The 23,153-nt window shown below is 32.9% G+C and overlaps 1 protein-coding gene across 3 annotated transcripts in view; it reads right to left on the reverse strand.

Annotated features, from left to right (window-relative positions):
• Window positions 1-23,153, reverse strand: part of LOC131847434 (uncharacterized) — a 104,663-nt gene that overhangs the window by 45,162 nt on the left and 36,348 nt on the right. The window lies entirely within an intron of this gene.

Below are 23,153 nucleotides of genomic sequence, written 5' to 3' on the forward strand. Positions count from 1 at the left end.
ATTGATCGTGGGAGTCAAATGTAGTTAAAAGAAATTATTATAGAAATAATTGTAATAAAGCTTAAAAGCATGGTATTTATATATGCGCCTCTGGAAAATGCTACCACATCTCCAAACTCAAACATTATTAAAATTAATAAATAATACACAACAACTATAATAAATTCTTGTGATGAGACAGTGATGGATGACTATTCAAAAGTGCTTCAATGTACTTACATTGAATTATTTGAATAAATGATTTTCTATTCTATTCTATTAACCATGATGAAAATGGGAACAGTAATGATACTACATATATGACGTAAAATTAAAAATAGATACAAACGATGGCTATGTCGAGAGCAGATAGTGTCATTCAAACTATACACTATCAGATGATAAGAGTGACGTGCCGTGATCAACTATTTTCACTTTTCACCCGTCAGCTTATAGGAAAGGAAGAGTTTTATCGCATATCTAATACCACAGATAATATAATATATTATTAGATAGTATTAGTATCTAATACTATCTAATAATATACACTCGTACATACTATGTTTCATTTCGTTCATGTAAGTTTAAAAGACAAGACATAAAATGAATTAATGTTAAAATTATCTTAATATATTTAAAATACTATAGATATTACATAATTTAGCAAACGATAATTAATTATATATAATCATTCATAAAAAAACAACAATCATTGTTATCCAACGCGGAACATCGAGCAGGATACCCAAGATACTGGCAGCGTTGCCTCTTTGAATGGCCATAAGGCTAAAACAGGACAGATTTGAATATATTTTTGTTTTATTATATAACTAAAATAGCTATAAAACTAATAACAAAAACAGTAAAGAAAACCCAATAAATACTTCAGTTGAAAATGGAGCAAACAAAAGTATCGGATTTCAAATCAACTGTTTTAATTTTAATTATAGATATACTTACAGTTTTTGTAAAAACCTATTGCTCAATTCTGATCTTGTTTAAGTCTAGAATCAAGTTTGTTAGTACTTACATATTTATTAGAGTATTATTATTATTTTGAAGTTATTTTGGACATCACTATTAACTTTAGTCCTTGACATGTATCACTATTACTCGTTCAATCTACTTGTCGGAGTCACATCTTCACCTACTTACATGTTATATTGTGATGAACATTGGTCAAGCTAAAACTAAACTCTCGCAGAGGGTTCCGTGTATTTTGTAAAAATTATTCCACACATTGTACAATCAGCATGTTTACTTCGATAATATTATTTATAAGCCATCTATATTTTTATGCTATTACAAACTTCAACTGTTTAACTGATACTTTCTGGTCTCATCTGCAATCTCTCTCAACTGTCTCATTACCAACAGATTATATGTAGTTCGTAGGAAATTTTAAAAGGTCCTTTCGTAAATGAACGTTTAAGTTTTAAAATTGACCGTATTCCAAATTTAATATTTCTACTACTTAGTATTTTTTTCTGGTTAGTTAGTAGTTCAAATAGAAGAAAATAAAAGTAAGAGGCGAGGAGATAAAAGTAAATAACCCTGTCAAGTTTCTGTTATTAAATACGGAACCCTATAAAAACAATGTGACGGCCATATATCCTCAGTAGAAAAAACGATTGTATTCAGAACACGATTCGTTGTGAGATCTCCGGTGAACGTGAATAGGCTACTTGGTATTGTTTTTAGTATGTTTTATTTACGAACTAATAAACTTAATAGCGCAACTTCATCACGTCATTTTTCCCTGTTTTTGCAACATTTTTCATTGCATCCCCACTCGTACGTGAAAAAAAAGTACTAGTATTATTATTTGATATTGTCATTTTTAAGCGAATTTCAAGAATCATTTAAACAAACCTTACGTCAAATGTAATACGTAACAAAATAGCAATCAAATCAACTTCATGCATGGTCAAAGAATAAAAAAATATATAAATAGAATTTGAATATAAAAGAAGTGAATTGCGAGTTATTTAAGTTATTTATTGTTATTATGACACGACATACGACACGTTTAGCACAACAGTTCTTCGATTGCTCGCACAGTGCAAGCATTTGTATTTAAAAGTATGATTGTTTGTATCCATCTGGGTGTTTTCTATTATACAATATAATAGTGTGTATGTCTTCACAAAAAAGTCTAAGCATTTATCAGTCGTCCAGTACCCATAATACAAGCACTGCTTAGCTTGGGACTAGATGGCGCTGTGTGAATTGTTCATAGTAACAAAACTATGATTATGTATGTTATTAACCAAACCATTTCGTTAGTTGTTTAGCACTCTAATTGCATACAAACTATTTAATTGCAAACGGCACATCAAAGTTAATGTATTGTAACAGACGCACAACAAGACTGTTTTTGCAGTTAACAAAGAATTAATCTATCAATTAAAAGGTTAAAGTTTAACCGTCAATTTGTCGGCTGCGGGTGCGGGTCCCTTCGTTTGTAGAGATTATTCAATTGCTAATGTGAACGTCCTTTTAACTGGAGTTACTAACCCTTTTTTATCATGTTGAAAAATGAAATAGAAAATTCTTTATTCAAATAAACCTAAATTAAAAAAAGATTCTGGATATTTTACTCCTTTGGCATTCCAGAAGACTAAAATGACGGAATTGCTAACCCCTTTGTTATCATGTTGAAAAATAGAATAGAATTTTTTTTATCCAAATAAACTTAAATTAAAGATGCAAGACATTTTAGTTCTTTGGCAGTCCAGAGGACTAAAATGCCTGGATTACTAACCCCTTTGTTATCATGTTGAAAAATAGAATAGAAAATTCTTTATTCAAATAAACCTAAATTAAAAAAAGATTCTGGATAAGATTGACTAAAATGACGGAATTGCTAACCCCTTTGTTATCATGTTGAAAAATAGAATAGACTTTTTTTTATCCAAATAAACTTAACTTAAAGATGCAAGACATTTTAGTTCTTTGGCAGTCCAGAGGACTAAAATGCCTGGATTACTAACCCCTTTGTTATCATGTTGAAAAATAGAATAGAACATTCTTTATTCAAATAAACTTAAATTAAACATGCAACACATTTTAGTTCTTTGGCAGTCCAGGGGACTAAAATGCCTGGATTACTAACCCCTTTGTTATCATGTTGAAAAATAGAATAGAAAATTCTATATTCAAATAAACTTAAATTAAAGATGCAACACATTTTAGTTTGGCATTCCAGATGACTAAAATGTATTACTTTGAAAGTTGTGTTTTGGTTGTAGGGTGCAGATTAGGCAGTAAAATTAAAGGATAAGTCGCATGATATCTTAGTCCTATAGAATGGCATCGCATGAGTAGTAGCGGGTGTCAACGATAACATGATGTCTGTAGTATGGTCACGTAATAAAGGTAACAGGGGGAAAGAGGATTGTTACTAACGTGGACTTGATTTAATTACTAACAATATCTTTACGCCTCCTACATAGCAATGTACCATATCAGGTTAACCTCCACGCGCTTCGTCCTAATTCCTAGTGAAATTGTCAGATGGGCAAACTGACCTGACCTCAGTTTCATATTATCATCCTCCACTGATCGCCAGCCAGCGTAAACCATTAGTGCAGGCGGGTGCGCTATTCTATTATCATCCATAAAAAAATAGGTAACAGTTATCGCTCAGTTGGATAGTCAGCTTGTTTGCCATTTAAATTAAATAAAAAAAATAGTCAAGTTCAACAACCGGGTATATTTCGTCTGTAAAATGACGTATCATTTCTACTACCTCGTCATTGTTGAATCACGATATTTGAAATTGTGCCAACGGGTTTGTAACACTTTATTCACTATACACTAAGTGTGTAACAAATAGACTAACAGATTCTCAGAACTTTGTTCTTATTCATTTTCTGCTCAGACTACCGAAAAAAGAGGACTTGTAATTTCTTTCGCCTATATCAAAATAAAAAAAGTTTTTAAGTGACTGCATTTTTCGTGTTTACTGATGGAAACTAACATATAGTAAAGTTATGTCAACCTTTATGGTGGCATACAAATGTATAAATAAATAAATAAACATTAACACCGTGGCAACACTCTAGTATTGTAACTTTCTTCTGTCCTTACCGCCCATTGTGGCATAAAATATAAATTTTTAAATCTATTATTTCACGCAACACATTTTACATTACGCAGTATACTTGGACATCATTTTATGGATTTCTACAATTATATTTATAGACAATAGTTTTAGATGTTTGCATTTTCTTCTCACATATCAGGGAGAGTTGTCTGAGAAATTGTTTGGATCAATACTAGCTGCTGAATTTTCACCATCGCAGTACCCGCCAGAAATTAAAATACCATCTTGATCATCTGGATGCATGGCGGTCTTCCACCATATGTTTTTCAAGAAACTTCTTGTCATGCACAATCACCTTCCAGCAATGGTCTTCCGAACCGATACGATACTGAAACCTTCAAGAAAAGAGCTTAGTCCTTTTTAAAAGGCTGGCAATGGACTTGCAATTGCCCAGGCTTTGCGGATGCTCATGGGCGGCGTAATCCCCTATGGTATACAAAATAGTAAGTGTAGTAATCACTTACTATTATGTATACCATACAACAAAAAAAATCAATCAATGTAATGCATTGTGACGGATGAAACATGCGGATGAATCAAATAGCTACAAACTGGTACAGAATGGATGCTACAAGCGAGTTATGAAAGCGAGAATATATTAACCGGAGCTTAACGGTGTACGGTTCGACTCGACCTACATATGAGTTTGCCCAAAACATTGTCACATTTCAAGCGTATAACATTTTGTTGGATTCGTGACTCGAGACGATATTAAAATGTTTGTGTAATCAAGATTTTTTAAAGTTATAGTCACAGTTATTTTGATGTTTCGTCCTCGATATTTGACAATGACGAGTTAATGATATTTGTGGAAGAATTTATCAATATTGTCAAACAAATATCAAACAACGGGAGGAACTACAGAAGAAGTATAGGCGCGATCAGAAACTGCAAAGTTAAAGAAATCAAGATACTTATGAAATATGTCACTGACTCAAAAAAACGCTTTTCTTGGAAATCATTGCAGATAAATCTTATTGAATTCGTCATGGGGGGCTAAGTGGGTCTTAATTTCATGACTGACCTGACGTCATCCTCCATTGGCATCCCGACGATTGGATGCACCATTCTGTCATATATTGTCAATTATTAAAAATATATTAAAATTCAAATGACTTACTTTGTCACCTTTACAAGCTCTTTGTTTGAGATCAAATGCGCTATCTGAGCATTTAGGGTTATTTAGGTATAAGCTACATACTAACATTTTGAACACATCGACAATGAATAGGCATCAGCATATACAGAAATATAAGGAAACTTAGACTAGACAAGAATTCATTACGAGCTCAAGACCATCGAAATAAATTTGCAAAGCTATTGATATATTATGGAAATACATATTATGGATGCGATCACTTAACATTCTAATTTATATAATACTAAAATACATATTAAAAAGATTAAAGTCATTGAGGAATGAAATGTAGACAACCTCGGTGGTCTGGTGGTCTTTATGATGTCTCACATTTTAATGGACATTAGAATAAAGCAGCTAAAAAACGTTTTCTTCAAATAAATTATTCAATCCTTACTAATATAATAACAGTATGATTTAAATGACATTTGGTACACTTGTAACACTTGATACCTTCAGAAAGGACACACTACTTTTTAATGCGAAAAAATGGTTGTAAGGGGTTGAAAGGGGAGATGAAAGATGTCAAAGATAGAGACGATATGTCGTCATTTATGAAGCTAGACGCTTATGATTGAAACTTATTTTTTAGGCTGTTGATTAAATATAAATAAATATGACATTCAAAGTTTGTAAACAGTTTATATGGAAAATTGGCATTTTTGAAGAAATTAGAACGTTGGAACCTTTTTTTTGTGCTATTTTGGGTTATATTATTAAATATTATTTCTTTATTTGGTCAAGGTAACTAGAACACGCGGACGAAGTCGCCGGCACAGCTAGTGTTTAATAAATTTAAAATTTCAGATCTCAAATCACATGAAATTTTCAACAATAGAGTTAAAATAAAAACAACTATTAACTGTTAAAATGAAAATGTTATTGTATAATTAAGTAGAGATGTATTTTTTTAGTGGATTATAATGGAATGATGCACCCGCCTGCGCTAGCGGTTTACGCTAGCGGGGCACCAGTGGAAGATGATAAGATGAGCTTGAGTTAGTCCATCATGACAAGTTCACCAGGAATTTAGCAGGATCGTTTTCAGGGGGAACCACGTGGAGGTCAACCTGACATGGTATATTGCTAGCAATGAGATCATCAATCCACATTACTAACAATCCCCTTTCCCCCCAGAATGATAGCTTAGTTAGCTGATCTTGACAAATTCACCAGGAATTTATCAAAATGGTTTCCAAGAGGTCAACCTGACGTATTGCTATCATTGTGTTATGATGTGTGATGTAATAAATATTATTCTATTCTATTCTATTCAATGGGGTCATCAATCCACATTACTAACAATCATTTTCCCCCCCAATAGTGATGTATTGAATTCACCATCTTTATGGCAGTTAGTACCGCGCATGTGTTGCTGTTTATGTGAAATATGAATAATAGTGTACCATTATGGGAAAGTTGTACAACAAATAACATTTGAAATGACTATTGAAAATGGCACTTTCTCTCCAATACAATAGTGGAATAATTCAAGCGACAATTAATATTCATGCCATAATGCCTCCGTCACCAGCATTTCTAATTTTAAATTATTCCTCTCGTATTACGCAAACTTTATTATCTCATCAAAATTAATTTAATAGTCTATGGATTTTTTTATCGTCTCTAGGCAACTAGTTTGTCTATTACTGTAATTGTTTTTGTGTACATTTAGGAATGCATTTTTTATTGAATAACGAGTTCTGACTGATGTGAACGCGAAAGTTTGTGAGTATGGATGAACGGATAGATGTTTGTTACTCTTTCACGCCAAAACTACTGAACGGATGCTTGTACATCAGAATAACATACATATGGACTATAATTTTAATAATGTCAAATAATTATAACAATAAACGCTTACATTACGTATTTTATGACGATTGTGCGCGAACTTAAACATTTACTTAACATGAAGGTTAACAACAATTACAACTTTTTAATAAACAAACTATAACGATTTGTTTTAAAAATAAAAAAATAAAAGTATTATTATTTTTTATGGTTCATATTACATATTTCTTTATATAAACTATTTATAGTCGAGCATTACCAAGTAACTGATAATTACCGGCCTCAGGTGTGTAGCGGTTTAGCATATTGCTTTACTTCCGATGGTTGCGGGTTCTAATGCCCGCATGTCACAAACATTTGTATACATAGATATGATTTTTTGTGTAGATCTAGAATTTTCTATATGTACATAACTTATAAAAAATATATATACGTATTTATATCAGTTATCTAGTACCCAAACACAAGCTCTGGTTAGCTTGGGACTAGATGACGTTGTTTTAATTGTTCGGAATTATTATTATCATTATTATGTTTCTTTTCTCTTCTTTTTTCTTCTCTATTCATCCAAAAAGTATTTTGTTCCTAATGTAGCAACCTGTGTAATAAATTTCTATTATATTTGAATTTGGAATGCGCTGCGTTCTAAAAATGAAATTTTATTAAGACAGATGGAAAAATATTATTTGTTCTTTATTCAAATATTATTTTTATTCTGCCACTCATTGACATATTTTCATTTTAAAATATGATTTATACAGTTGTTATTTTTTTATGGACGGCCAGTACTAGCAACTAGCTGAGCAAGTAGGTCTAATGTCAATTACATGACTTGAAAAGACCAGTTGTTAGAGTGGTAACAAAAAGCTAGCCAGAGTTATTTAGAACAAAATATTTTTTGCATGAAACTATGCATTCACTTTTTTAGCATTGCACGTTTACAAACTAACTGTGGGTGGTAGCATTCGAAAAAGACTATTAAAAACTGCTTAAAATGACCGCTGAATCCGAAAATGTTGATGAAATTTGATATGGAGGTAAATGGTATTTATTTCAGAAAATAATCTGGAAAGGCATAAAATAAGGGATGAAAGTTTGTGCATGGTTTTTCTGCACAAACTTTCATTAGGTAGTACTTTCATCAGGTAGTTTCTTAATTTTAATCTTAATAATATTATAAACACTAAAGTTTTTGAGTTGAATATAATAAAAAATAGAACGGATTTTGATGAAACTTTACAGTAATATACCTTGTACATCAGAATAAAACAGTCTATATTTTTTATTGAAATTTAACGCGAATGAAACCGCGGGTATAGCTAGTTACTTATAATTTACTTAATTACAACAGAGGACGATAACACCTTGTCACTCTGTTCCCGGCTGTGAAACAAATTACAATCGAATCGGAAGTGAACAATGTTTTACCACAATTCACGTTTATTATTGTTTCGGTTGTGGTAAGATGGAGTACATAGTTTATGGTCGCGTGGGAATTTGTGATAAGAAAGAGATTTCACTGACAGTGAACATAATGTCCAATTTTCTTTTTAAAACTTTTAAGTCATTGAAGAGAGGGGTAGATCCCTGGAAGGTTCAATTCTTTCAAATTGTTAAAAAAATTTAGACTCTTAATGACACAGATTCAAAGCTTATAGGTAACTTTCATACACATATCCCACATGTAGCGATCCCCGTCCAATTCAAACGGGGACCGAAAATATAATAGCCTCAGCCGAGGTTCAAACCCCTAAAGTGCCTTCAATCGCTCCATAAGTCCTTCCGCGGATTTGAGTGCCATCTTAACTCGCCTCTTATCATCCGGTGAAGCTATAAAGGCCAGCTACAACCAACAGAACTGAACTATTTTGAAAAAAAGGGGTATTAGAGACGTTGTAAACAGTGGGTGTTATAGTAAACGCAAAACATCCCAATATTTCGCGGGGTTTCTATTTTTTCAGCAGAATTTAATAATAGTAATATTCGAAAAAAAGTAAACCTGAAATACTTTTAGAGCTCACTATACTATAGGAAATAAATCTACCTAAAGATAATGCAATAAAACAAATAAACATAACGAACTAATTAGCTATGTTGTGCGAAAAAAATAGCTATGTGGTTAATTTATATGCTGCCGAAGTGTGAAACAGATATATAGCACCGAAATCGCTCTACAGACTTGACCTGTTTAATTTCTATATCAGAACGTGTATCTACAGCAGCAGTAGCAGGCTTCTGCCTGATTTGGCTAGGCAGGGAGAGAAATACGAGCAGTGAGAGTCGGTAAAGGCGCCCCTTGAATCTACACCCGGGTCACAAGTCCCGGGAACTGCTCAGAGTTTTCCTCTCTACTACGATGGACCCGGCACCCAGCTCCCGCACGGTGAATCCACAGAATGCCAAGAAGTTCATCTCTCATCACATGACAGATTGTTTCAATGTCGCGTCAAATAAAACAGTGCCTACCATTGTTTCCGGTCCACTGCACTTTACGTTCGATTACGTTTCGCGTTGCGCAAGCGCATTCAAAGTAATTACTAATCTATCAAAACTAGGCTACTTGTTATGTGCGTGATTATATGAACACCATCTATATTTATGGGCCATCAAATTTTGTCAATAAAAGTAATAAAATTGTATACAATATACTAAAAGTACACACAGACTTGTAGAAGAAAATAGATAAGCAACGTTAGGTTTGTTTATAAAATACGAATAGAGGGGTTATATATATGTTATATATATATTATATATAAGTTATATATATGTTATATATGTTATAAGTTTAACTGATATAAGTTTATTAAATGAAGGAACTGATTATGATGCGATAGTTTTGTATGAAAACTGAAAAAACAATCGAATTTATGAAAACGAGTGCCATTAAGTGATTCGTTTGTTTGTCTTTTAACAGTTGTTCGTATCTACTCAGTTTTTTTTTACATTATTATAATCTAAGTACATGAGTTATTGTTATCCGCGGCTTTCCACGTGTATTCTTATGTTATGTGAAATATCATAGAACTTACTACGTCACCAGGAGAATCAAACATAGAAGCTGTACTTACCTGAAAAAATAAAAAGTTTGTTAATACAGAACATTACAGTTGAATTTTAGTTTAAAATATTGTATAGCACCAACTTTAACATATCTTAAAATATCTAAAAAACACACATTAAAATAGGATTCTGCCTTTAAGTTTACGGCAGGATATCTATCTGATTACATTGTTATTATAGACTCAACATTACTTAATTACTTAATAGAAGACTTTAGCACGATAATTTATTTGTACATAAACATTGTATAGGAGAATGGCGGGAATAAATTGTGAATTTACTAATTGGTGTAGCAGCTAATGACAGTTAAAGTTACCGTGTCGTAACCATAGGAAGTAGAGCTGTCTCTAGTACATGATATACCACATAGGTATGTACATAATGGTAACATTTTTTTTAACTTGGGGAAAATCCTTTTGGAGATCCCCCCGCCTTGGGGGAGGTAGACGGGTACTGCCGGACTCTTACCGGCTAAAAACCCCAAGGTGTTCTTACTCCTTCTTGAAAGTACAAAGTAGCTAAAAATAGTCTATATCCTTCTCCTCTCCTAGATCTTAAAGACTATCTATATAACGAATTTCATGATGTTAGATCAACCATTAAAGATACGCAATGTAGAAACAGATTCACTTTCGCATTTGTTTATATTATTTAGTATGAAGTAATAATAAAAAAAGAAGTAATAATGGAGAATTCATAATAAAGAAGCTATGAACAATTAAATATGCGAGCAATAAACAATAAACTTTCTTTGTGTGTTCTCATATACCATCCGAAACGGGTGTAATTAAAAATTTCATTGCGCATATCATTTCAATCATTCCCTAGTTCTTATTGCAAAGGAATGCGGACTATAATCGTATGCACGCGATATAATGATAAACCTTTTCTCATGGAAATCCGGAGATGTTTTCATATAATAATGGCATGTTTTAGATTTTATAATTAATACTCTCATAACAAAATTAAGGGTGAGCACATTGTTATGTTTTTGTGAATTCTCATGTTGTTTCACTGACACTTGAAATTATGCCTAACTTGATAATAGAACCAGACAGACATCAGATTAATAAACACGTATATATTTTATAGAATCGTCCGATTTCGATGATTCTTTATTTTATTGGAAATAGTTTTTTGATAATAGCACAAATATATTAACCAGCAAATAACAGACATCAATATAGAAAAGATTAGTTTTATAACACAAAATGAAGCTGTGACGTTGTATACACATTACCACAGATAGCATAATATTTCCAAATTAGTAATTTATACATATATATTAACTGCTGACCCCGCAAAACGTTGTTTTGCCATATAAATTAAAATCGCTATTAAGAATTGATAAATTTTATTGCCGAATCATAAAAAAATTGACAAAAAATAAAAGAAAATATTTAGGGGTGAGTCTCCCATATTTTTCATAAACATCGGTAATGCGTTTTGAAGGAGTTTGGGCCAAACATCGCGTCACGAGAATTTTATATATTATATATATTACTAGCTGTCCCGGCAAATGTTGTTTTGCCTTAAAATAAAAAAAAAATTTAGGGGTGGTCTACCCCTAACATTTAGGGGGATGAAAAATAGATGCTGGCCGATTCTCAGACCTACTCAATACGCTCACAAAATTTCATGAGAATCGGTCAAGCCGTTTCGGAGGAGTATGGGAACGAAAACTGATACGAGAATTTTATATATAAGATAAGTTCGGAAGTGCTACTTGTCCGTTGCTTGTTACCTTTTCACGGCTGAATGTATATTAACGAAGTTTGACGTCAAGATAGATTGTATGACAAGGATAGACACATACTATCATTTTTTATGACCTCAATGGTGTAGCGGTTTAAAACACCGCCTTACTTCCGATTGTCGCGGGTTCGATTTCTCGCACGGCACAAACATTTGTATTCATGAGTATGATTGTTTATGTCGGTCTGGGTGTTTTCTATGTATAAAATGGATATTTATGAAAAAAAATCTATGTATTTGTATCAGTTATCTAGTACCTATAACACATGCTTTAGTTAGCTTAAATTGGGTCTAGTTCTGTTTTGTGACTTGTCTTGAGATTATAATAGTTTCTCTCCCTGGGGCCCTGAACCCCGGCCGACTGTGCTTCTGCCGAGGGTAAGTTGCCATCTCCTCTCTTTAAGAAGGGAGATGGGATTTTTTTTTGGAAGTTAGGAATAATAATAATAATATATTTATTCAGTTTTATACAATATCGTTAATTTATACTATATTTTTATTACCTTTTATCTATGAAAATAATGTGTAAGGATATGAAATAAGGGATGAAAGTGTGTGCAGACAAAGTCGCGGGTATCAGCTAGTTATACAAGCCAAGTTCAGTGCCGGTCTGACAGGTCCTACCGAGTGCGTTGAACCATTGATTATCTACTATCCTGCTCTATTATTACTGTTTTTTCTTTCTAACTAGTTTAATAACTTGTTTATGCAATATTAAATGGACTTAGAAAGGCATTTATAATTCTATTTTTCTAGTTAATGAAAGTAGCTTTCGATATTATTTGATATTCCTCGGTGCAAACATTTGTATTCAAGAGTATGATTGTTTGTATCGGTCTGTGTATTTTCAAATATTATGTCTAGCTATTCGCCCCGGCTTCGCACGGATGTACATGTATTATAAATATATATAAACCTTCCCCTGGATTATGTACTAGCTACTTGCCCCAGCTTCGCACGGATGTACATGTATTATATATATAAACCTTCCTCTTGAATCACTATTTCTATTAAAAAAACAGTTTCAAAATCTGTTGCGTAGTTTTAAAGATTTAAGCATACATAGGAACGGACAGACAGCGACACCGACTTTGTTTTATACTATGTAATGATGATGATATGCATTTACACAATAAGTATGTATTTAAATCAGTTTTCTAGTACCCGTAACACAAACTCTGCTTAGTCCTGGGACTAGATGGCGCTGTGTGAACTGTCCAGGTATATTATTATCGTTACTATTGTATACATGAACGACCGAACCTGCGACCATGGGAAGTAAAGCGGTGTGCTAAATTGCTAGACTACAGAGTCCGTCGACGGTCGTCAGCGACAGATACCACTTACCATCAGGTACGCCGTCAGATTGTTTGCTATTGCAATGGAGGTTTGATGGTAGAAGGGAAAGTAAAAATATAAAAATATATATTTAGGGGTGGGTTGTCATAAAGGAGTATGAAATATGATGTTGATTCTCAGACCTACCGGATATGCACATGAAATCATCATCTGCTTCTTCCTTATCCCATTTATTTGTGGTCGTCGTAATATGTTTTTCGCTTCCATTCATCCCTGTTCGCAGTCATCGCGTTATTTACTTCCTTTCTTACCATATCATCTTTCACACAGTCCATCCATCTCTTTTTCGGCCTTCCTCTGCCCTTATAACCATCCACATTCATTTGTAACATCTTTCTTAAAATATTATCCTCGTTCCTACGCATTACATGTCCATACCATGATAGACGATTACTCTTCAACCTCTCTGACACCGGTGCCACTTTCATACTTCCTCTAATGTATTCATTCTTTATCTTATCCATTCTTGTCACACCACACATCCACCTCAACATTCTCATTTCAGTTGCATGCAGTCGTCTTTCATCCGTCGCCTTTATGATATGCACATGAAAATTACATAAAAATCGGTAAAGCCGTTTCGGAGGAGTTTGGTAACAAACACCGTGACACGAATTTTATATATCTATACATATAAATAAAATCTGTTGTCAGTCTGAGTGTCTGTTACAAACAGAATAATAAAATAACCGTTTTTTACAATTTTTGTCTGTCTGTCTCTTGGTTCCGGATAATGTCTGAAATGGCTGGACCGATTTTGACTGAACTTTTATTGGCAGGTAGCTGATGTAATAAGGAATAACTTAGGCAACTTTTATTTTAGAAAAATAAAGTTATATTCCACGCGGTTGAAGTCGCGGGTACAGCTAGTTAGACATATAATTTAGAAAATACGGTACAGTATGGCATTTTCAACAATATCCGTATAGAATCTAGTAAGTGATCGCGTGTTGCGTGCATAGAGACAATACAATTATTTTTATTGTATTGTTTATTGTATCCAATATATAAACAATTATCTGTTAAAGTGCTCCAAAAGCGGTGGCTGTTACACTTGGCATAGTAATTAATAAATTGCTCAGCACTCTTCTCATGCACGAACGGCTTCCATGCCATTACAAGATGAGCGATGGCGGTTACCTACGCATCGGCACGCAATTTCACGCAATTGTTATGTTATAACACTTTTAACAAATAGTTTCATGTAAATTACATTCAATTTATGTAACAATACTAAACTATACCTGTTTTATTATATAACTAGTTACTAGCCCCGGCTTCGCACGGGTGTACATTTATTATATATATAAACCTTCCTTTAGAATCACTCTATGTATTAAAAAAACCGCTTCAAAATCCGTTGCGTCGTTTTAAAGATTTAAGCTTACATAGGGACGGATAGACAGCGACAGCGACTTTGTTTTACACTATGTAATGATACTAGCGATCTGTCCCGGCTTCGCACGGATGCATTACAAATGTCTGTTCCTCAGCTTCTATTCTATACTATAACACTCATGTATTTATTATACACATACATACTTGACGGTCTTGGTAGTCAAGTGGTTTAGCACACCACCTTACTTCCGATGGTCTCGGGTTCGATTCCTCGCACGGCACAAACTTTTATACTATATTAATGAGTATGATTGTTTGTAGTTACGAAAAAATATATATCTATGTATTTGTATCAGTTATTTAGTATCCATAACACAAGCTTTAGCCAGTTTAACTTAGGTCTATATGGCGCTGTGTGTATTATTTGTTGTATACTGAGATTATAGATTATTATAATTTATAAAAAAACCTACCTCTTTCCCTATCTATTGCTGGAAATTGCATTAAAATCCGTTGAATAATCTAAAAGATATGTCGAACAGACAGCAGCGATGATTTTGTTTTATATTATGTAAGGATTAGCGACCGCACAATAAGGAAAGAAAATTTCAAATGCTACGTACTTGTACATGACAAATACCATTATGCTAATTTGGAAAACGAGAATGCTTATAAAACTAACTAACTAACACATATTGTTATATATTACATATAAATACATATTGTATTTATAACATTCTAAGTAATGTAGGTCAGATCTTAAATTTTGTTTTAGAAAATACCTTAAATAAATAAAATAAATCATTACACAGACACATATATCGTCGGTTAAATAGAAAAATGGCAGTATTCAAAATGTACCTACATTTTTTTTTTACAAGAAAAGCATTTAAAGTATTTTTTTATTTTTTAACTAGGCAACGGTTTTGCCCCGCGATAATAGTAAATTCGCCACAAATCTATAACATTAAATACTTAAAAAGCATATTATTTCAATGTGTGAGACGTAAAATTGATATAACTTGTGAGATCACACACCCATCCAGCCCGGATATTCGTGGGAGCGTCTCGTCGCTCGACTGGAAGACGTCACGCTTCGACAAGCACCGGTCGCTCCCCGTTTTTTTAAAGAATTCCATTAACTCTGTGCAGTGAGCAGTTGACTTGGTTTTATTTTTTAATTTTAATATGAAATCAAAGAAGTGTTGACAAACGCGGTCAAACTTCTGGAAAAGGATGTAAAAGTGTACCGTTTTAATACCGTAATACTGTTTTAATCTTACAATTGTTGTAATTTTGTAAGATTCAAATCAAATGAAATCAAATATATTGTATCAAAACAACACATTACACTATAGTAATAATAAAAGGAATATGTTTGACGGCCTCGGTGGTCCATCATTGCATAATAAACTGGTGTTCTTACTAGATCATTATAATAGCCTCTATGAAGGACATCCATATTTAAATTGTATAATATCTTAGTGTAATTATTACAATTTTAGCTGTACAATATGAGTCTATGATGATCTTTACAATAGTCTCAACATTACATAATATCACTGGTGTCCTTACTAGGTCATTATAATAGCCTGCATGAAGGATATTTTAATTTTATACAAAAATAATAAAATATTTTTATTAAACAGCCACCCATGACAAAGATCTATTAAAAATTCAATCTCTATATACTTTCCTTTAACCATAGGTAGCTTAGAATATATAGTAATTACATTATATAGTTCAGTAGAGATTGTTCGAGCGATAAGTTCTTTTTACCTTCTTCATCTTCTCAGATATGACGATTGATAGAGATCGGTGGAAGGAGAGTACATACTGCGTAGTCCCCAAATAATGGGATAAAGGCAAAATAATGTTAGTAAGCAAGTAAGTTAAAAATTATAAATAGAGAGCAAAATCTCATTCAAACAGCAAAGTATTATATGGCCAATAATTATTAAAAATAATTAAATTAAAGTAGATAGAAATTCATTAGATTATAACGGTCTGTTTATACTGCTTTTCACTTTTAATGATGAACTTGCATTATAAAATACTGTACATGTTTATGTACGGCAAGAAAATAAATACAACATGAAAGTACTTTTACTGGCTTACTTTATTGATCCTCAATAAACAATAAGTTCGCTTAATTATTAACATCCTCTAACGCAGGGTTATGTCTATAAAACATTGGATATAGTTTCGTGCAGGGTTATCTGTCTTAATCCTAGGTGTTGCACCTGACTGGACTATTTTAATGGAAATCTCAAAGTATGTAGGTGTTTTATCATTCAGACCACAGACATATTCTCTTTTCTAATAAATTAAACAGAGAGAGCAGAGCTCACTGCACTATGGGAAACAAATATACCTAAAGACCGTGCAATAAAAACAAATAAAGATTATGAACTTATAAACGAATTATTTAAAAATTGCTATGTGGTTAATTTATATCAGATAGAAGTTGTAAGCAAGAGTTAAACCAGCGAAAGATTTCTAGTTTTGTACAATCTTCTAAAATATCCTGTATAAAACTACATTAAGTTTTATACTAGAACGTGCATCTAAAGCTACACTGGCAGGCTCCTGTCTTTAGATCGTGTTGGCATTAAATTATTTAAATTTCTTAGCTTTAATAACACATATAAACCTTCCTCTTGAATTACTTTATCTATAGCTGAAAACGGCATTAAAATCTGTTGCATAATTTCAAAGATCTAACTGTAGAGACAGCGGGGGTGACTTTGTTTTATACTATACTATCTGTGCCCGCGGTTTTACCCCCATGTAATATATAGCCTATGTGCTATTCTGATATATAAGCTATATTACTGTAAAGTTTCATCAAAATTCGTTCAGTAGTTTTTGCGTGAAAGAGTAATAAACATCCATACTCACAAACTTTCGCATTTATAATATTTGTAAGGTAGAAATAAAGAAGTGAATAAAGACAAGTGAGATATAAAAACAAATGAGACATAGACATATAATATCATTCCATGTACTTCATTTTTGAAATCACTTTAGAATTGGGGCGTTTGACGCAAATTAGTTAAAAACCTCTAGTTTTAAAATTGATTAAAAGTTAGGTATAGGTGTCATCCCTACATACAGTGTTTTCTTTAACAGCACGTTCATGGCCGTATAGTTAACGCTTTTAGATCTATTTATATCTATATGGAGGTTCAAATTGATCGGAAGCTGCACTGTTAACTAATGTATGTTAGACATATCGCTGTACGTTTATTTTTGTACGTATACGGCATTTATGGTAGAGACGATAGTTTGTAGGATTTTGACCTTTGAATGTAACGAGTTACAATTGGTTTTCAATTAATACCAATTAATATAATTATTAGGGTTTATTAGCGTTGCATCGTGTTAATGTAATGTCGTACTAAATTGTTATTTGGGCCAATTATTGGATAGATCTTTAACAAATTGATACCAGTTTGTTGTACTACAATTTAAATTGCAACAAGTTACAATTGATTTTCAACTAAATGCTATTAATATGATATCTAGGGTTTATTAGTGCTTTGTTTAATACTGAGTCGTACTACATTGTTATTTGAGTCAAGTATTAATATTAATAATAACAACCCAGGGTAATTTACAAGCGCCATCTAAGCCTAAAGCACAGATAAGGTAATATTGCATACGCAAAGTAAGCAGAACTTGTTTATTGGGTACTGTTTAAGATTTCATTTTGGGTAATTATCATATATATAGGATAATTTACATAATAAGGTTACAGTTTACAGTTAAGCTTACACTACATCTAAAAATTACAGAAATTAAAATATTTACTAACTACTAAATAATACCATAATACCATAAAAATTTGGCATGTCCTGTGCAATTATATATATTCATAAAATATTTTTTCTTCTCCTAATAACAGTCATATTGTTAGCACTACATATCATCATCATCATCATCGCAGCCCGGAAGACGTCCACTGCTGGACATAGGCCTCCCCCAAAGATCTCCACGATGATCGGTCCTGCGCTGCTCGAATCCAATGTCTTCCAGCGATCTTGACCAGATCGTCGGTCCACCTTGCTGGAGGCCTTCTCACGCTGCGTCTTCCGGTCCGTGGTCGCCACTCGAGAACTTTACTGCCCCAACGGCCATCTGTCCTACGAGCTATGTGCCCTGCCCATTGCCACTTCAGATAAACTGATAAACCATAGCCAAGCTGCATTACATAAGCTGTATTCCAAATTCAAAATTCTTTATTTAGGTAATACAATTTTATGTTATTAAAAATTAGAGAACTTTCACTCGGTACTCGAGCGAAGCCGGGATCGATTGCTAGTTGCGGAACTAGTTCATTTGAGTTAGTGAGAGTTAACCTTAACCATAAGTGTCCACTTAAAAGCTTGTTCATCCATCAATGCTTATCTAATGAGAGAGACTCTTCTTTATTTTAATGATGGTTAAAAATAAATGTTTCAATAGTTGCGTAGGGATGTCAGTAGTTGCTTAGCAAAGGAAGTTATTCTTTCAAATAATATAGATAACATAAATCATTATAACACATAAATATACAGATTATAGATATTTTGAAATATCTATAATATTTGTTTATCTATATAGCTTAAAATAGAAAGTAAAAAAAAAACATTGTAGTAAACGATAATTCCAATAATTTGTCTTCATTATTATCTTTTATCTTCCTTCTTTTAAATAATAGCATTCCATTCAAATAAATATTATAATTGCAAAAATGCTAGACCAAAAGTTTATTTGTTACTTGATAAAATTTGATACGAATATAAATTGTATTACGAGGACTGACATTTTTGTTATCCGCGTCTTCGTCTGCATAAACTCTATTTACTGCATTTCCAGATAATTTCCTAAGTTAAAAGATAAACTCAGGAAATCATCTGGAACTAGAGGAAAATAGAGTTTGTGGAAACGCAGACGCGGGTAACATCTTGTTAACAATTATTTTCAAACCTATTTGATTCCAAGAACACTGCGGCCAGCAATTCATATACAAATTACAGCTGCAAACTTCATTATTACATGTTAGAATAATAATATGACTGACCGGTCAATTACACTCTGTATCTTGGCAACTGACATTTAAACAATAACCTTTTAAGCAACTTGTCGCACTTCCAACCATCAAATACATATTATGCACAGAAGTACAGAATAATTGCTGCAGAACGACTCGTACGGCTGCGGCCTTGCTCACTGGTCACCTGCTGTTAACAATTTGACTTTCTAAACCATTTATTACGTCCTTGATGTACAATACGTATGTATTTTAACATGGTTTATCAGAATATTGTGAATTAAAAGGCCTACGCCGTTGATGATCTAAGGCAAGGTGCCTTACTGACCAGAACAGATCTGGTCAGTAAGGCAACTTGCCTTAGCCACGTTTTCGTATCTGTACAAATATAATTAAGTGAGATCCTCCTGCCTGATTCTCTTTGTTATGGGCTGTTTTTCCAAACGAAGAACTGCTGAGTATGTGACTTATTCTAGAAACTAATTACGACTTAATGACATTGGTTTATAGCTTTGCCAACTGACGGCATTGTGGTAAACGATGTTCTCAAAATGTTTAGCTTCCTTCTTTCTAATAAAATAAAACCATATAAATATTATAAATACAAAAGTGCTAGAGCAAAAGTTTATTTGGTTCTTTGCGCCGATTCCTTTTTAACCATCTACTAGCAATGTATTAATTCAATATTTCATGGTCAGTGAAAGAAGTTATTGGAAATGTTATCGATTCGTTCAATTGTTTTGATTGCGTTTCAAAAAAACTATATAAATATTAATTGATATTGATATTCTTATACTAATATTGAGATTTGACTCCAGAGTAGATCTATTGATCAGGAAAGCACCTAATACACTTTGCTGTGTAATAAAAGAGTACACAGTATGGAAGTGTATAACATAAGCGTATATCACAATTTCGTAATCAATAAATAAAAAAATGTAACTGTATTTTATTTCTAGAACTCTCTATTTACTTTGAGAGTTATCCTTAGCTCTAAAGGAATATACCTGAGACAAGCAGACTTGCTTGCTAAGTCATCCCAACAATGTATTATTCTATTCAAATTGTTTTTAAAGAAATAAATATTTTTCCATTTTGTTAAAGTAAATTCATTCATATAAGAAGTTCATAACAACATTTAGACGCGGCATAGATAAAAAAATACATCCGAATGAAGAATCCCATTCCTTTAGATGTCGGGTTATAATTGACATCAATTATATTTCAACTTATTCAATTAGTATAAATTGTAAAGGACTATTTTTGGTCATAGATATAAAGAATGTAGTCGCCCACACTTGACTCTCAAAATGGCTTTGGTTACGCCTTCACATAATTTTCTAAAGTGTCAGTTATAATTAAGGCGTTTGTTTGACTAATTGATTGACTAATCTGTTGGTTTTGTTAACTATTCATAGAGCTTATCATTGGAATAACACAATGTTGTGTACCCACACATATTTATCTACATATAGATTTTTTTCGGACTACTCTAATGCTGTTGGCCGCATCTGGCCTTTACAGCTTCACCGGACGATAGGGGGCGAGTGCAGATGGCACTCTAATTCCGCGGAAGGACTTATGAAGCAGCTGAAGGCCAACTCCCACCTGACGGATACGACTTTATGTGAGGGCAACGTTAGGGATTCGAACCTCGGCTCAGACCGTCGTTATTTCGATCCCCGCTTGAAATGATCGGAGGGGATATAGATATAGATCTACTTATGTGTAGGAATTTATATAGACACTGCCGGACCCGGCAGACGTTTTTTTATCTTGGAGACCGAATTGACAGGTGTAACTGTCAAATTTCCAATTAATGTTACCAGCGGTAGCGGGGTAGTGGTGCGATACCGATTTAACAAAATGAACCTTACGAATAAACAAATGTTTCATTTTGTATTTAATGTTTTTAAGTATCTATAAAATAAGTTCTGCTTAACTCGATGGCGTTGTGTGAATTGTCCAATAATAATATTATTATTGTATATCCTCACGAAAGTGAAAATATAGAATTTCTCACACGATGTCAATTCGGAGATAGTACAAGTCAAGTGGTATGGTACGTGTGATAGTGATAACATCCTGATTACAAATACAAAATTTATCTATAGATATTATTGACACAATGCTAACATTGGTGTGTATTTATACACATACCAGCAGATCCGGCCACGCGTTGCTGTAGCTAAGGTTCTTGAATAAAATAATATTGCGACTATAAATTGAGATGTAAGCTATCGTATCTTTCAAATTGGATCAAATTGCACCCAATGTTCAAATTAAATTTGCAATCGGTTCAGTAGTTAGGAGTCCATCACGAACAAACAACGTGACATGTAATTTTTATGTATAAAGATGATAAGAAACAATATGTATAATTTGCATTTAACAGACATATTTTTTAACGGTAAACTCGAACTCCCGACTCGGAAGTAAGGCGGTATGCTAAACCGACCACTGAGGTCATATAATGTTGAAATATAGAAGAATCAGCATTTTATATTTTACATAATAAAAAACGTATCAATTTCTAGAGTATATTATATATAACTGATCTAGTTCACAAATCTATATGTTTATTAATTAGTTCGCTTGATTACGAGTTTGTTTCTGATTTTTATATGAATTCTTATAAGTTAGGCAATTACAGGAAATTAACGGAATACTACAGTATTTCATGAGTAAGTTTATATAGCTATAGGTCAAATGTTCATATAAATTTTCCGGAAGTAATCCTCGAAATTTTCTTGTCAGTTCTTCTTAGCTCAATTCCAAATTGACGGCAGATTTTGACATATCATAAGAGTCTGTAATAGACCTACATGAATAAAGATATTTTGATTGGTTTGATTGAAGTGACAAAGAAAATCGTAACAACATACGTTGCGTGATATAACAAACGTAACTGGACGATAATTATTAAAATGCTTAATAACTATGTACATTAATTTATTATTGTTAGAATAATTTGTTGGAAAAATTAATAAAACATTTTTAATTACATGCTTTTTAGTCCTTATGTAATGCAATGACAAAGAACCTGATGGTAAGGGATAGCTGTCGTATGTATATCATGTTATCATGAGATACCCGCGGTACCAATCAAGTGGCGATGCATGACTATCACGGGTGTCACATGATGTTCCAGAGAACTAAAGTGTCATGCCATTATCCTGTAATTTTACTGCCTAATCTGGAACTTACAAGCGAAACAAAGCAAGCTGCATGGCGACTGAAATAGGTAAGACTGAGGTACACACGCAGAAGACTTTTTCCAGTCTACCTCTAAAAGAAATATATTTATATATGAATTAGAATAAATATATTTTCTGGTACTAAATATATCTTTCATTCGTTTTTTATGGGGGACAAACAACCGCCGCCAACCCGCAACACCAGGGGATTGCAATTGCAAGTGTGTTGCTGGCCTTATAAGACGGAATAAGCTCGTTGAAGATTTCAATATCGTATGGGTTCGGAAATACCTTTATTATTATTAGAAAAAATCTTATCAATATTATAATCGCGAAAGTTTGTGAGTATCGATGGATGTTGTTACTCTTTCACGCAAAAACTACTGAACG

This window comes from Achroia grisella, unplaced genomic scaffold (assembly GCF_030625045.1).
Source record: "Achroia grisella isolate CSIRO2021 unplaced genomic scaffold, CSIRO_AGI_Agris_v1 utg534, whole genome shotgun sequence".
NCBI classification, from domain to species: domain Eukaryota; kingdom Metazoa; phylum Arthropoda; class Insecta; order Lepidoptera; family Pyralidae; genus Achroia; species Achroia grisella.